We start from the raw sequence: 17,880 nt of genomic DNA, 5'->3' as shown, positions 1-17,880 counted from the left end.
TACATAAGTCCCATATATCTTGTTTCTCAGCACAATATTTTTAAGACATGGAGAACATTTTCAAAATAATTAAGACCCTTTCTGATAAAGCCTCTTAACAGAGTACATGCAAAAGTTATAAATCATACAGTTATTTTAGAATATTGATCATTATATGTACTGTTTGTATTATTAGTCATGTTATAACTAACATAAAGTTAGTTCATGCCAAATGACTTGTGTGTTACTAAGTAGACATGAATCCAGAAGACAACATTTATACCTAAGATAATGCCATGGGCGTGAGATATCCTTGAATGAGGAAAAAGGAACTGTGTAACAGGATTATCTAATTATACTAATACAAATGTAAGTAGATATAAAATAAATTTAAAACCAGGATGCTAATCTGAGATAACCTACTTACGTAACTGCAAAAAAACACAAAAAAGTAAAAAGGAAGAAATACACTAGAAAAGGCACAGCAAGATTTAAAGAAAAGGGAAAACCAAAAAACAACAACAAAAAGAAAATGATGATCTTATTTCTTAAAACCGTTGTTCAACCACCCATATATAAGCTCAAGAAAAATATCTGATTGCTACATTTCAGTAAAGGTTGGATGTCCCTGTTCTCTAATGATAGCACTATGCAGAGAATAATATTTTGTACACAGGACTTCCAGTGATGTCTCTTTTCCATGCTTAGTGCCAGGGATCATATGCCAGTGTAGTGATGAGAAAACAAGTATAAATATTTTTATGTTGTGCTTTTAGTGGTTTTTTTAAATTGTGGTAAAAAAAAGTGGGAACATAAATAAAGTGAAAATATTTTTATAGGGAAAATGAACTCTTTTATAGTCAATTGTACAGCAACAGGAAGCTTCAGAAGCTGAGGTTCCAGGAGCCCCAGTCCAGCTCCTGGCCTATTTTTCTCAGCTGCCCAATGTGTAGAGTGAATACACTAAGGAATTTAAGAGCTTACAAACTGATTTTTATGGAAGTCATCAAAAGTGGAGAAGGCTGATGTAAAAATCAACCATGATTTTAAACAGGGGCTGAAAACTGTGGCTTACGAGGCAAGATTGCAAGTCTGTGAAAAGTTTGAGCCAAAGAAAGTATTCTTTATGAAGGCAAGTAATTCGACTTAAAAGGAAAATTTAAATGAGGCATGAAGAACTGAACTGTGAATTCAATTAGGCTGTATATTGGAGTTTCAAAAGAAGCAGTGAAAAACTCTATAGCTTTTATTGAGGCAAAGAAAGGACATGTGTTAAGGTAGATAATGGCCCTATTCAACTATGTAATTGATTATATAAAAATATATATATATATATATTTAAACAGTAAATATGTATTCAGTATTTTATTCAGCAAATATTTATTGATTGCTGACTGTATTCCAGGTATTAAGATACAAGATACTTCAATGAATAAAACAAAGACCTTTGCTTTCCTGAAACTTGAGATTAAATGGAGGGCACACAAAGACAATGCATCTACAAATCACCATATTGTGTGTCAGGAGGTAAGAAGGGAAAAGGGTGTAGGAATGAGGGTGGGTATGATTGCAGTTCAGGGAGGGTGTGCAAGGCAGACCTCATTAAGCAGGTGACAATTTGCACAAAAACGATGAAAGAGTTATGGGCAGAATGCTTTCAGGAGGAGGAGTGATGCAGCCAGAAGGACCACAGTGGGAGGGGATGAAGATTTGCATTGCATGTGGAGGAAAGGCAAGGAAATCTGTGTGACTAGATTAGGGGGAGGGAGAGTGGGGAGAAGTAGGAGAAGTGGTCTGAAAGGTTAATTAGGGAACAGATTGTCTAGGCCTTTGGGCGTGGAGGGAACTTGGGCATTAGTTGAATTCATTATATGCTCACCTAGACACAGGGCACACAGAACTGGAAAATAATCCCCACCTGTAAGAGGTTCTCTGCTAGTGGATACAAACGACTAAAATGCAATGTAGAAAATGTTGAAGGAGTGCAGTGGGTGCTATAAGACCCTGTGAAGATGATGTTTTTTCCAGTTCTGCATAGGGGAGGTAGAAGACATCCACAGAGTGACACAATTTTGAAATCGAAGTAAAAATTTGGGCAGGGGAAGAAAGGAGAAGGGTTTTACAAATCCAGGGAGGAGCATGTGTACATTATTTGGTGACCAAAACATTATTTGATGCTTAGCAAGTTCTAGGAGCAGTTTTAGGCTTTGGAAGTATAGTAGTGATCAAAACTGATATTTTAAAACTCCTTGCTCTTCCGGACAAGGGTAAAATCAATAAAGTGTAAAGGCGCCAAATAATCAAGGAATTGCAGGTGCTTTAGCGTGCCTTCTGTAAAAAGTGCCTGTGGGAAAGTGACAATGGAGAAGGCCAGATGGGTAAACAGTGGCCAATCCTAAAGGTCTAGTTTAGGAAGGTCCCAGCTTGCTAGGAAGTTTAGATTTTATCCTGAAGGAAGGTGGGTGGAGAGGAGGTCACAGAACGATATTACTGAGGGGAAATACATAGTTTCTATGAGTTCATGTCAGATAACAAAAAGATTACACAGTTGAGAATAGAGGAGATAGACTCCCATTGTTTTCAAAAGATAGCTCCAAAGGCCTCTCCCTGGCTGCTACTTCTCTTCTTACAGTGTTTGGAAAGAAAACACTACTGGGAGAGGAGATATTAGCACATAACCTTACATATATAAGAAGCTTGGGAGTGTTTACACTGTTTATGATTCATTGCTATTCCCTTCTCCATGGGAACATTTCACTTGTGAAACACTCACATTCTTCCATTGTAAAATAAAGGCTTAAAAATAATACCCATCCATCCTTGTAAAACGACAAGCCAATTTAAACTTAGGGGGAAACAACTTGAAATAGGTTGGGGACCGAGGGCTTTCATTTACTGACTTGTGTTAGTTTACTAGATAAGGATACACTCCCTTGCTTTTATGTCAGCTAATCTCCCACTGACCTCCAGAGCTGTCCTGCAGCATCCATCACAGAAAACAGTGTCTTTTTTTTTTTTTTTTTTTGCCTTCTAATTGTATCCACTGACACTCTTTTTCTCCCTCAAGACAGATTTTTCTTCTTCATTTCTTTTTATTATCTGAAGTCAACCTATGTTGACAGAAAATTAATTTGTAGAAAGTTTTCTTTTTAGATAAGTTTGGGTAGGATGATGTATGCAATTTTCATATTAACACATTTTTAGGTATGTAATTTTTAAAAAAGATTCAAGCATCCCTGTCATTATAAGCATCAAGCCCAGCTTTGTGTTTCCAAAAGGGTAGCATAGTTATATGCAGGTGATGTCAAGAATTAACCATGGAATAGAGCCCACAAGCTGGTTTATAGCCTCACAGTTTACGAAGCCAGACGGGAGTGTTTTAAAGCAGCATCCATCGCTAAGCTAACCTTCTGCAAGAGGTGAAATAAAGTTCTTTTTAAAAGTCGCCAAAGAATCTGCCTCACTTAAGAAACCTGTGGCATCTGAGGTGATAACAGAACCAAGTCATTTCAGGCTGGCTGAAAACTTAGCGACAGATAAAACATAAATCAGAGCCCTTATCATTCCCTTCCCTGCTTGCCAAATGGGGAGTTAGTTTATCAGCGACCTATGGGCTCACTGCCTGCTTTCTCCCTTACTGCTGGGCAGCAGGGTAGAGCTGGCTGGAAGCTATATGGCTGTTCTAAAACGTGTTCATGTAAACAAGCTAGGCTAAGACTTCCTTGAACTGCCAGTGAGTGAAGTGTCATCCATCTCACTAAACTGTACATTGGATAGGGGCATATCATCTATATCTTGAAAAGAAAACAAATAAAAAGAAAAAAAGTTCCCTGGTTTAGGCTGAGACCTGTCATGTTGATAAAAGTCCTAAGAATTAAATTGCCTGGCTCAAACAATGGCTGTTCATTCAAAAGAGGATGGGGATTGAGATGAGGAAGAAGAATTTTTTTTTAGGACACTTAGAAATATCACTGGGATCTTCCAAAAAAAAGCGTGTAGTAGTTACTTTAATTTTTACCAGGTAGTATACTAGGTATACTAGTTGGAGTGCTTTCCTATTATTTAAAGGAACAGTTCCAATAACTTGTTGGAAAGTCCTTTAAAAATATATGATTTTTCATCTTTTTATAATAGCTTGCTTGCAGCGTCAATGTGGTTTTCTAGACATGGATGTAAACCTCACAACACCATCCAACATTGATACTCTGACTAGCAAAGTAATTTGTTGATACCTGGAAGGAATTAAGCATTTTCTATACAGATACCAGTATTTTTTTTTTGTCGTTTTCAAAAAACAATATCAAGATCCTGAGTGACTCACTCTGGGCTCATCATCAGTGAAGCTATAAGGCCCTCCCCTCATTTCGAAGAGTACATATACATGTTTTCTGACATAGGACAACTCTACTCAGGAGAAAAATATGCAACCTTTATAAAAGGCCAAATAGTTATGCGTTGGCACTGAAATTAAAGGAATACATCCAGCCAAAGGTAGAGTCGATGGCTGAAAATTAACTATTTTTCTCATTTTTAAAAGTATTTTCAGGTGAAGTTGATAGTTTAGGAAGAAGAAACAATAGATTCCTTACAGGAAAGCCTCGTTAAAATTGCTTTTCCTTGGTAATAGAGTCAGTATAAGCCCAAATACATTCTGATAAGTGATAAACTCTACTATAAATTCCTTATGTGGCAGAAACTCGACATGCATATGGATGTGCCTTCTTTTGGCTACACCTGGTTATTATACCAAGTTTTGTGTGAGTATGGCTTCCTCACTCAAGACTGGCTCATAGCCACTGAAAGCTCAGATGTTTCCATTTAAAAATTGATGTGTGGTTATAAATATAGAGAAAACACACCTGTGATCCACCAAGGACCTCAGCATATAAATTAAGTAGGCTTTATAAAAATGGAGGCCAGAAACCTTTGTCTAAAAAAGCCCAAAGGCTTCCACTCGAGAAGTTACCTTGGATGTAGATCAGACAAAGCATCATGCGTTATAAACTAGGCTTTTAACTTGATCAGGAACTTTTATTTAGGTAGAATATTTAGAAAGAGATTTGTGGTTCCATGTGGTTTTCTCATATTGACCAATGTAGTGACTATTCCTTTACTTACTAATATAAAGCCATGCTCTCTGAGGAAGTTATCTTGCAAGAGATTTTAAAACATCGATATTTTTAGAGAAGTTATTGATAATTTACCAAGGCATAAAATTGTTCTAACACTAAATCTCATTGGTAAAATTTCCAAACTTTATTATACCCATGTGCAGCATTTGCTTATCAAAGTTTTGCAATATAAATGCACTGGACCAGAACTGGAGAGGCTGGGCTTTCTGCCACACTTCAGCTGCCTTCTCTACCTCAGCTGTGGAAATGCAGACATTTGGTTTTTTTTTTCAACTGTGAGTCAACATATATTCACTCATCAAGTGTTTTTGAATGGCTACTATATTCTATAGTCCACATACACATTTAGTTATATAACATGTATGATATAGTTACATGCATACAAGGGTGTATTATAATAAAAAGATAATTTTTACTGTTATAAATAAAGACATTGTTTCAGCTTGTAAAGTGCTTCCAATCAATTTCCAGGTATAAGATTTTGATAAGCTTTTAAATGCAAATTTTGTAAGAGAATGTTGAGATACCATAAAGTGATAAATTTTAAGATGCATTTTATTAACACCTAAGGAGAGAAATTAAAGATGCCTCCAACTGAGGCTCAGTGTGTTTGAAAGGGCTGGTAATCTAGTCCCATCTCATCACCAACTTTCAGAGGCACTCAGAGTATCTGAATAAGTGCTGATACGGCATAGCTATCTTAAATTGTCTTCTCCAATCTTATGCTTATCTAGGACTTCAGAGGAGGCCTTGCCTTATTATCATTGCCCTCCAGGAAAAGAAGAGTCACAACCTGTATCAAGTGTTAAACAACCCTGACTCTTAAGAAATCATTTAAGTTAACCTCCAACCTTCATGCTGCAATCTTAACCTGTCTCATATGTCCCCAGGAGATATTTATTAAATTTCGCCTTGTTATTTTTTCTTTCAATCTGAATAATGCCAATTCCTGTCTTTCTAGAAGTAATCCTTCATTTTTTCTAGTGTACTATTGAGGTTATTATATTTATTTTCCATTTGATATTGTAACAACACTAGCTCTTTGATTAAGAGCCTGTTTGGCTTAGAGGATTAGAATAGGTCAGGAGTGTTTCTCCTCTGGGTTACTGGATCACATCTGGTCCAGGTCAATGGTGATACCAATGTAAGTGACTCTTCTCATTGGTCTATACAAACACTGTCCAATAGAAATATGATATGAGCTATATACAGAATTTTAAACGTCCTAGTAGCCACATTGAAAAGAGTGAAAAGAAACAGATGAAATTAATTTTAATAACATATTTTGTTTAACTCAGTATACTCCAAAATTAGTATTTCACCATGTAATCAACAAAAAATTATTAATGAGTTTACATTCTTTTTTTATACTCACTCTTTGAAATTTAGTGTGTATTTCATCTTTTCAGTGCATGTCAATTTATACTAGTCACATTTCACGTGCTCAGTAGCCTCGTGTGGCTAGTGGACAGCACTGTTCCACACGGGCCTGCAGGAAACTGAGCGAGCCTTGCTCAAACACAGACATCTTGTTTACCGAGCTTCATAGGCTCAGTGGGTATGAAAACTGAAATTCATTTTTCCTATCGGAGGTGGGCATTATTTCCAGTGTCTGTGCTATTTATTGCAAGTTTGAAGAGTGGTCATTATAGTCGGTTTTTTAAAAAACTATTTATTACTGTGGAGATGCATGTACACATTTTACCATCTTTACCATTTTAAGCATACAGTTCATGATAATAAATACATTTATATTATTTTTTCTCCTTCATCTTCTTTCCCCCTAGACTTCCTGGCCTCTGGTAACTACCATTCTAGTTTTTGTCTTCTAAGATCCACTTTTTTTGCACCCACATATGAGTGAGAACATGCAATATTTGTCCCCCTGGGCTTGGCTTATTTCACTTAACATAATGGCCTCCAGTTCCATCCACATTGCTGAAAAAGTCAATGGGTGCAGCACACCAACATGGCACATGTATACGTATGTAACAAACCTGCACGTTGTGCACATGTACCCTAGAACTTAAAGTATAATAAACAAATAAATAAAATAAAATACAATTACCTACTACTCCTTAACAAAGAAAGACCTTAAGTATCCTTTTGTCTGTATACACTTTACCACGGCTCTGGTTTCAGAGTCAGTCAGTTAGTGGAACAGTATTTCTTAGGGCTAGGCAGGGTTAAAGCATAAGGAATGAGCCGTGAGTGACAGAGTCCTGGTCCTCCGGGTGAAATTACTTCTCACAAGTTTTGTCCTGTGAGGGGCTAACAGGGATCTTTCAGACTGGCATAGTACTCCTTGAGTATTAAAATTAAAAAAAAAAAAGTCTTCAGTCATTTTCTTTTTGTACTATAACATTCGATTTGACAAGTTTTCTGGGAAATAAAATCTTCCTGGCAAACAAGTGAATCCAATTGTTCCTTTGTATAAATATCTTGTAAGTGGCTGAGCAAAATGATGCTATTTATTTCATCTTGTCTTCAGTACCATATCATATCTGATTTCTTTCCTTCTTAAAAGTAATAGGAAACAGGAAAATGCCAGAAAGCCAAAGAATAATACAAATAAAAATCATGAATCTGTAAAATTTCAGGTATTCCGTGGGCAGGAGTGTCCTATTTACAGACAGAAGGCCACTAAAAACGGGCAGAATAGCCTCCTGCTTAACCAAGTGAGGCACATTATTCTGATCTCAGCTGAAAGTTAAGACTGAATTCTCATTAAATGTTCTACCAACTTCAAATGAAAAAGAGCGCTCAGAACTTCCCTTGGCACACTATGCTCTTTTCCTCTATCAGCTGACTTTAATGTTCTCTTTTCTTTTGGCCCTTCAAGTTTCTGTGACCTTAATATGACATTTAATTGAGTGATTAATTGCTATTAAATGGCACTGCGCTGATTAAACGAAGGCCTTGTTGGCATAATAGTCAGTTACAATGCTGCAATTCAGTGTGATAAGCTTAAACATACACAATTAGAGGTAGTAATATCTAATTTGTCAAAGCTCTTGTGGCTTAATTTTCTGCCACAAAGCTTGAAAGCAATAGTGACTGGACAAAAAGCTCCAGATTTACTGCTTAAGTACCTTCCAGTAAATTGATCTTGTCCATCATGTAATCTCATTTTGTACATTTTGGGAGACAGTGAAGCTCAGCTAGCCTGAAACCTCCTTAAAAATGGGCCTGAGGGTTCCTGATCACAAAACTTGAAAGCTAAGCGACGCGATATGAATGTCTCTTCAGAGGCAGACGACAACCAATTTGCCTGGCCAGAGCTTTCCTTTTAGGATAATTAGATAAAATGAATAAATGTCAGTAAAAGGATGAAAGATTCATGTAGGAAAATAAAAATATATACCAGATCCTGAAAACATCATACTGAGACAGGCCACAGCTCTATCCTGTGAAAAATAAAACAGGAGCAACTGACATTTCTTTTAAACTAGCTGTTATAATCGTAATTATCTTATCCTAACAATAGTCACTTTTCCTGTCACATGTTTTAAAGATAGTCTATTTTAAAAAGAAAGAAAAGACACTCTTCCAGTGCAATCAGTGAAAAAACAATTACCCTTTCATTTGGTAAATAGGAAAGGAGTAAATGTGAGCATTTTCTGCTGACTAAATGTGAAAGACGTCTATTTTAGCTAAATAAATACAGAGTATGGCTTATAGTCAGTGAATATCCCACAAACATTTATGGGATTACTAAGGGCCTATTATATATAAGACATTGCCCTAGATATCAGGGAGAAAAAAAATTAATAAGATGATAGTTTCTGTTCTGAAGCCCCTAGTGGAATCTATACACATATGCATATAGTTATTGCATTAGACAAAAAAGTATGTTCTGTGAAAGAGGCACAAAGGAAGAGATTAATATTACCTGGAACAGCATAGAAGGCATAGGGTCAGCTCAGGAGGACAGGCAAAATTAGTAAGAGCTACTTAAGTAGATACTATTTGAGCAAACCTTGGATGGAAAATATAATTTCTACCCCTGGATAAGGGACATTACAGGGAGAGAGAAGGGCATGAATAATACCTGATGTTTTCAAGGTAAAAGGTAGAATTATTTCATACCTAAGGTAATGTTTTATTAAATCATTTACAGAAATTTCCTTACTTTGATATCCATTTATGATGGCCTATTCATTAGGGTATAGACCAAGAGATTCTCAAAAGTACAGTTGCTTAAACAAGACGGAAGTTTCCTTCTCTCTCACGGAGAGGCCCACTGTGAGCTGGCAGTCCAGGCCAGGTAGGTGTCTGTGCTCCACAGGGTTGTTCAGGGACCCAGGCTTCTTCTGTCCTATTGTTCTTCTAGCCTCTAGGTTACCCTCATCCATAGGGTTGAAGCTAAGTCACCGGAATCACATCTGCATTCCTGTAACTGCATAAGGAGAAAGAAGGTGGAAGGTAAGAAGTTTTCCTTCTAAGGAAATGTTGCACACATAACCCAGCAGCAAGCATCTAGCTGGGGGGCTAGTGTCCCATAGAAAGTTCAAAGAGTTCTATTAATAATAAGAAGGGGAAATTGCATATGTGAGATAATTAAGCAGCTTCTGATATAGTAGGTGCTTAATCAGTGTTCATTGCTGAAATAATGAATGAATAATTAAGTGAACAATTAACAATGTTTCTACATTCCATCCAAACACAATCTAATATGGTCACCAGTAACCTCTCAGTTCCTTTTGTGAATCAAAGGAATTGAAGATGATTAGTTGTGCCAGATGCCTCAGTGGAGGGAGCTCTGTGTGTGTGTGTGTGTGTGTGTGTGTGTGTGTGTGTGTGTGTTTGGAGGTGGAGGGTGAAGAGAAAGGTGAAAGACTGAACTGCCAGAGAAAGACTTGGATGTCATGGTAACAGCAGCTTCTCTTAAGAAGTATTATGTCTTCTTAATTAGGGAAACAATTTCTCAACTAGAATACAGGAAATCGTTTCTAATATTTGGGATCCTGGAGTGACACTAACTGTACAATTTCTCCGTGGCAGCCATGCCTTCTCTTCATCTTCAGGAGCTCCATGTTCATTTCATGCCTTTGATCCAGCTGTTATGAAATGGGCTCTCCCTTCGGAGGAAGCACGAGGTGCCACCTGTCTCCAAGTCTCCACATCTTCATTCTTTACTTGTATCGATAACATATTTTCATTAGAAAAAATTGTCTATGGTTTTGGAAGGATATTTCTAGACTTTCAAACTGGATTCTAATTATATTATTTTATATCTATTTCCAAAAAGAAACCTCATACCAAAAATAAAATACATATGTACATATATAACTTTAAGTTTACAAAATTATAGTAAGTACAAATTCCTTAAATACAAGGACTTGTTTGCACATCTCATAAGTATTCTGATATAGAACTCAAAGTAGGTAGAACTGAATAAATGTGAATTGAATTTAATGGAGCACATAATTTCAATGTCATGGATTTGTGGTCATAAATTACCACATGTGAACTCTTTATACAGTGTGATTAATCAATGAAGAACTATGAGTCAAAGAAAATAGGTAAAGTATACAGTCTAGAAGTAACCATAGATGTAGAGATAATTTTAAAAACAAACCAAGAACACCATCTTTTCATAAGTTAAGTCATTCTTTTTCTTTCCTTTTTTTAGTGATAAGATCTCATTCTGTCACCCAGTCTGGAGTGCAATGGCATGACCTTGGCTCACTGCAGTCTCGATCTCCCAGGCTCAATCAATCCTTTCACTTCAGCCTCCTGAGTAGCTTGAACTACAGGTACACACCACCTTTTTTTTTTTTTTTTTTTTTGCAGAGATAGAGGTGTCACTATTGTTGCCCAGGCTGGTCTTGAACTTCTGGGCTCAAGCAATCCTTCTGCCTCTGTCTCAAAAAGTGCCAGGATTATAGGCATGTGCCACCATGCCTGGCTAATTTTTTTTATTTTTATATTTTAGAGACAGGGTCTTGCTATATTGCCCAGGCTGGCCTCAAACTCCTGGCCTCAAACAATCCTTCTGCCTCAGCCTCACAAAGTTCTGAGACTACAGGTGTGAGCCACTGCAATTAGCTTTCCTTTTTTAGATTAAAAAATAAGTACAGAAAGTAGTTCAAGAATTATTGTCCCCCGGTGGATTGTTTTGTGCATTGCACTTTGGAGACCACAGTAGTAGAGAACCGGGATTAAAATAACTATTCAAAGAAACTTGAGTCATGTTTATTTCAAGGAACCAAGGAATCACGGTGGTGAAGTTTTTAAAAATTTTTTTAATTTTTAATTGCTATGGATACATAATAGTTGTGCATGTGATATTTTGAAACAAGCGTACAATGTGTAAGGGTAATTGGGATATCCATCACCTCAAGCATTTATCATTTATTTGTGTTAGGAAGAGTCCATTTCTACACTTTTAGTTATTTTGAAAAATTCAGGCAGGTTGCAGTGGCTCATACCCATAATCCCAGCACTTTGGGAGGTTAAGGCGGGCAGATCACTTAAGGTCAGGAGTTCGAGACCACCCTGGCCAACATGGTGAAACCCTGTCTCTATTAAAAATACAAAAATTAGTCGGGCATGGTGGTGCATGCCTGCAATCCTAGCTACTCGGGAGGCTGAAGCAGGAGAATTGCTTGAACCCGGGAGACAGAGGTCGCAGTGAGCCAAGATTGTGCCACCACACTCCAGCCTGGGCAACAGAGTGAGACTCCATAAAAAAAAAAAAATCTATGAGTTTTTCCTAATTATAGTCACCCCGTGGTACTATTGAACACTATCTCTTATTCCATCTATCTAACTGTATTTTTGTACTCATTAACTATGCCTTTTTATCTCTCCTCCCCACTGCCCTTCCCAATTTTCATTGTAATAAGCTCTCTATCTTAGGCCGAGAAACAATGACCACAGCAGCAAAACATTGGTTTCAGAAAGAGTTTTCATCGGAACCCTTGGTTCACGTCCTAGAACTCACAGGTCAGATTAAAAACATAAAGTGACTGGAGAAACATATGAAGGATTAAATAATCCAGTAGCGCAAATAATCACAAACTGTGGGTTATGAATGAAGAGTTAATTTGGAGTTACTGAATGAAAGGTACCATTTAAAAAGAATATTAACCAAGGCCAGTAACGTTTTGGCTTGGAGAGATACTTCCTTTTGGGAAACGAAAACAGCATGCATGTTAACAGAAGGCAAGAAGGAAGGATAATAAAGAGATTATTTTTATTTATATAATTAATATCTTTCACCTATAAATACAGAATTGAAATGTGAATTCCAAGTGCAACTTGGGGAATGGCCAAAGCTGAGAAAGTCTGATTTAATTGGTGTAGACCGATGAGAAGACTCAGATTAAAATTATCTCTTTCATCTAATCTTAAAATTGTTATATTGGTGACAAATATGGCTGTGGTAAACAATTCTGTAGATTTTTTTTAAAATTGCTTCTCCCAGTTCCTAACTTCTTTACAAGAACAAGAGTGTTTTAAAAAATTAATAGTGAATATCTATTAGGCATTACATAATTCATTGATTACATAACCACACAGTGAGAAAATCCCTATCTCGCAAATGAGAAAATGGAAGCCTGGAAAGATTAAAAGACTTGCTGAGGGCCATAGAAACTGGTGACACCAACGTGGCCTACCTTCAAAGCCCATGATTGTTCCTGTTTTCGGAAGCTATGAGGTCAGGGGAAGGTAATACAGGATGCGATACATTGCCTTCCTTAAAAACAAGAACAGAAATATAAAATAAAGGAAAGCAACAGAAAAATGTTTAAAAGACACGTAATTTGGACTTTTATAGGTTTTAAAGAGAAACTCTAATTATTCTTTTTTTTTTTTTTTTTTTTTTTTTGAGACGGAGTCTCGCTCTGTCACCCAGGCTGGAGTGCAGTGGCGCAATCTCGGCTCACTAGAAGTTCCGCCTCCCGGGTTCACGCCATTCTCCTGCCTCAGCCTCTCCGAGTAGCCGGGACTACAGGCGCCCGCCACCACGCCCGGCTAATTTTTTGTATTTTTTAGTAGAGACGGGGTTTCACCGTGGTCTCGATCTCCTGACCTCGTGATCCGCCCGCCTCAGCCTCCCAAAGTGCTGGGATTACAAGCGTGAGCCACCGCGCCCGGCTGAGAAACTCTAATTATTCTTCCCACAGGTGAGGATGCTATGAAAAGCCCTTGGGAAAACAAAGGCACCTTGGGGGCCATTGAGAACTCCTGACGAAGAGGGCTCAGCTGCCAGACCTGTTCAAGAAAGACCTCAGAAATCTCTAGGGGGCTGTCAGAAGAAAAGGTTTGGAAAGGGTCTGGAGAGACTGAAATTTGTCTGCCTTGGACTTTGCTTTTGACAATTCACATCCATCTTAAGCAGAATCATTGTTTATTCTTATTATGCCAGGTTTCCTTTTCTGGTCTGCAGGTTCTCTAGGGTTTCATAGGCTAGTAGTTTGAATTTTCAAATTTCAAAAGCATTGGGGATTTTGCAGAAACAAAATCTAAAGGATACTCAGCAGCACAGTTTACTTAGGAGGTTTTAATCATAATAATCTGCATAATGTACGAGAATTTCTACCTCAGCTGCCTCCTTTCTTTCTCTTTCGTGTCTGGGAAAAAGCCAGGGATTTTTCCCTTCTTCTGATTTAAATACCTTATAAAATTTTGGTGGAAGCATTCTGTCCTATTCTGTCTTCCTGATTCATTTTCTGCTGTAATGAGCAAAATTAATTTGCAAGAGCTGCCACTGACACAGTGTAATAAACTGGGTCATAGGTAGAATCAGTGCCGTCTTATGACCCTTAGCTGTCATTGCTTTAAGGAATTTGGCATGGTCCTCGAAGGCCAGAAGGCAATGTGGGTTGCATCCTACAGCTTTTGAGATCTCAGAGACTTACTGCACCCATGGCTGGGAATGAACTGTAAATACTGACGCTGGTAACTAGGTGCCAAATTGAAGTGATCACAACCTAATCTGAGCCAAAAGGCATTTCTTTGCAGCAGGCATAAAGCAATATCAAACTCCCATAACCCACACACAACACAGAAATTGTTGCTGAAGAGATTCAACATCATCATGCCAGACACTAAGTGAGTTATTTCTCTCCTTCCCTGTCTCGCCACAGTTTCCTCCCACTTGGTCACACGTGGTAAGCATTCATGTGTGCAAAGGCATTTTATGCCTTCAACCTAACCCCGACCACACTCCCCTAATCTTATCAGAGATCTGCTCTCCCCACCATTTGAGCACGATGGAGTGCATATTTCCAACTTAAAAAGACTGATATCATTATGATTTTCATTAACTAGTTGCCAGCTTGCATTCCCTTTTCTCTCTTTTTTTCTCTCTCAACAGCACTTCTGTCCTCAGCCCAACCCCAGCCAGAAAAGGTGTTGCTACATTCAGTGAAAAATTATTATTAGTATAGACATGAAATTTGATGATAATGTAGATTGTTTTGTGTCACCTGCAGGCTGTCACAATACACTCGGTATCACTGAAATGTGTTGACCAGAAAGATGATGGTGTTGTCATGATACTGAGGTCTTTTAATAACTTTGTGACTTTCATAGCATTTAGAAAATGGAGAACAGGGTATTTTCTTGAACAGCCTACCCAAATGAAAAACTGGTTACTAATGTATGTTATCTTCATCAATGAAGGCATAAAATAATAAAAACAAATTAAAAATTGTTAATAAATTAATAACTAATAAAAATAAATAAAGATTGTTAGCATGTTTCATCCATGACAATCATGTATATAGTTTTGTGATGTGCAAAATAATTTTGTAGTTAGGTATCAGAGCATATTTTTGCACATACTACCTTTTTTAAAGGACTGTATAAATTGACTAAAATATTTTCAGAGACTTAATGAAGATACAACATAGGGACTTGTGATTTACACAAAGGACCTTTTAAGTTTTTCAATGCATTTGTTTTAAAGAGGGCTTTGACCACACACGTACATTTTCTAACCTGGAAAAGTAGCTTCCTGTTATAATCAATACAGATTACTTTTGGACTTTAAAAAAATCAGGCAAATATTCTAAATTGTTGAACTCTCTGAGTACATGTATCTTCTGCTTTGTTAAGTTTATTTACTTTATACAGTTCCCCTTCTTTCCTTGCTGTAGAGCCTGTTCAATATCACTGACTAAATCACAGAAAGAACTCCAAGATCATCTAGCTAACCCACAATCACTGAAGCAAGCAAATGCTTGTTTAAAGAATCAGGGTAGGTGGTGATCTCTTCTATTTTTAAATCATTAATGGGTAAAAAATTATAAGCATTGTTTTTCATTATAAAATGGCTTCGCACATTTTATAGATTTACAATTCACCAACAAGTCATCTGAAAACTTCTGCACACTCCAGTAGTCATAATTTTAAAAATCAGATTTTATATTTTTCTTTTCTTCTCCGTTCTCTGATACAGTCTTAAGTCCCACATTTTACAGGATGTTTATCCTCCTAAGTTCTATTTTGTTTTGCACATACATGCAGAATGCCTACTTACAAAGTCATAAGCATATAGATCCAATAGAGTATACATGCCCAATTAAGTATTATCCTTCAGGGTAGACATCTTAGAGGAAATGAACTTATTATGGGTTTGTCCTAACTTCAGTAACACCCATCCATAAAAGGCCGCCAAGTTGCTGCTTTCTGCAGTAGTACTCGAGTTGAAGAGAGGAGATTTTTCAAGGATAAGATACCTGGTGATCAATAGCATGTCCCAGAAGAAGGCAGAAAGTAGAAGATGAGGGGACGATGACTCCAACTCTTGTAGGACCTAGGGGATATGATGAGATTAGCCCGTGGGCAGTACAGGAAGACAGCAGGCTTGGGCAAAAGTGTACAGTATAAAGAAGATAATGGGAGACAAGAAACCTGGGATTAAAGTCCCAGTGAGCAAACGAATCACTCTTTTTTCCTTTTGGTTCTTCATAAAATGAGAATGGTTATATTCAGTTGAAAATCTTGGTGCCCCAGATATGAATCGCTATAAACATCTGTCATTTTTGTAAAGAAAAAATATTTATGTTTTATTATGGAATTTCCCACATGTTGCCTTCTCACTCCTAAATTATTTGTGAGACTTTAGAAAGCAAATAACAGAATACTTTCTTTCTTTTTTTTTTTGAGACGGAGTCTCGCTTTGTCGCCCAGGCTAGAGTGCAGTGGCACGATCTCGGCTCACTGCAAGCTCTGCCTCCTGGGTTCACGCCATTCTCCTGCCTCAGCCTCCCGAGTAGCTGGGACTACAGGCACCCACCACCACGCCCAGCTAATTTTTTGCATTTTTAGTAGAAACGGGGTTTCACCATGGTCTTGATCTCTTGACCTTGGCCCGCCTCAGCCTCCCAAAGTGCTGGGATTACAGGCGTGAGCCACCGCGCCTGGCCTAACAGAATATTTTCTTGGCTATTTTAGCAAAAGGAAAATCTGATTATCAACTTATGTTACCGTCATCAGTGAGATCCAAAATAGAGAATACCTGGTCATATTGTTAGCTCATTTTATCAATATACAGTTGCACAGAATTTGGTCTCCAAAGAACAAATCATCAAAGAGCATAGTTCCCTGGTGAGGGAATTCAAACCTGCTTAGTCATCTGCCTCACATGACCAAAATATTAAAATAAATACTTTAAAATGTGCCAACAGTTCCGGGCTGCTAAAAAGCAAATCCCTAAATCATTTTTGTTGACTATAGATTTTTATCTCTGGATTAGAATTGCTGTCTGATTCTTTCCCTTATTAGATTGCGAAGTGGAATAACTATGTATTCATTCTATATTCATTGGGCCTCCACCATGAAACGGGCTAATTTTTAGGCATTGAGGATATAGCAGTAAAGGAGACTCAGTTTCTACTCTCGGGAACTGTGTGGTGTAATTGGGATGTGGGGACAACATTGGGTGTATGTAAGAAGACAACGGCTTAAATACACACTTCCAAAAGAAGGAGATAGATGCTACCATTCAGGGAGACACAGATGGCTCTGCGATTTATAATACTGTTCAGCACTTTAAGAGTGTTTGCTGCCAGGCACTGTGGTGTATGCTTGTAGTCCCAGCTACTTGGGAAGCTGAAGAGGGAGGATCTCTTGAGCGTAAGAGTTGGAGGTTGTAGTGAGCCATGGTCACTCCTGTGAATATTCCCACCACTCTAGCCTGGTCAACAGAGCGAGACCCTATCTTTTTAAAAAAAAAAAAGTGTTTGCTATATGGCAGGCACAGAGCCAGCATTGTACATGTAACATCGCATTTAAACCTCTTAGCAATCCCTAAGGAGTAGGTCCTTGTTCCCATTTTACCAATGAAAAAACAGACTTAATAGCTTGCTCCAAGCTACCTATTATTAAAGTGATTGATAGAATTTGAACCTAGGTGCTCTGACTCTAGATGTTTTATGTACCTTCTCAAGATGAAACTGAGAACTGAAGGATAAAAAATTACCCCAAGAATGGGGACAGTAGTTAGAGCAGGAATATAGAGATTAGTGGGGAAAGAAAAAAACAACCCAGAGAAGGAAGAGAGCATGATATTTTCATGGCGCAGTCACCAGCAGAGAATGGCTGAAGCAGAGTTCAGAGAGAGGAAGAAGAAAGGGAAAGTCTATGAGCTGGGTGGGCTCATACTATGCACGGGGCCTGCTTACCAGCTGCTGCTTCACACTTCTCCACTGTAGAAGGGAGCCCTGACGCTGGGTAGCACAAAAGGCAACTTTATCTAAGTCCTGAAGTTCTTTGTTTTTGATGAAATAGTAAATTTTTTCCCCAAATTTTT

The 17,880-nt window shown here is 37.8% G+C and overlaps 1 long non-coding RNA gene across 1 annotated transcript; it reads left to right on the top strand.

Moving 5' to 3' along the window:
* The first annotated feature begins 874 nt into the window (after positions 1 to 874).
* LOC134736526 (uncharacterized) lies at positions 875 to 14,811 on the top strand. Its single transcript, XR_010120618.1, has 3 exons — positions 875 to 1,256; positions 1,385 to 1,506; positions 13,247 to 14,811. It is a non-coding gene; the product is annotated as an uncharacterized lncRNA (long non-coding RNA).
* Positions 14,812 to 17,880: the final 3,069 nt, after the last annotated feature.

This window comes from Symphalangus syndactylus, chromosome 4, assembly GCF_028878055.3.
Source record: "Symphalangus syndactylus isolate Jambi chromosome 4, NHGRI_mSymSyn1-v2.1_pri, whole genome shotgun sequence".
In the NCBI taxonomy this organism is placed as follows: Eukaryota; Metazoa; Chordata; class Mammalia; order Primates; family Hylobatidae; genus Symphalangus; species Symphalangus syndactylus.
The sequence above is the reverse complement of the archived record's forward strand: the minus strand, read 5'-3'. Positions and strand labels throughout refer to the sequence as shown.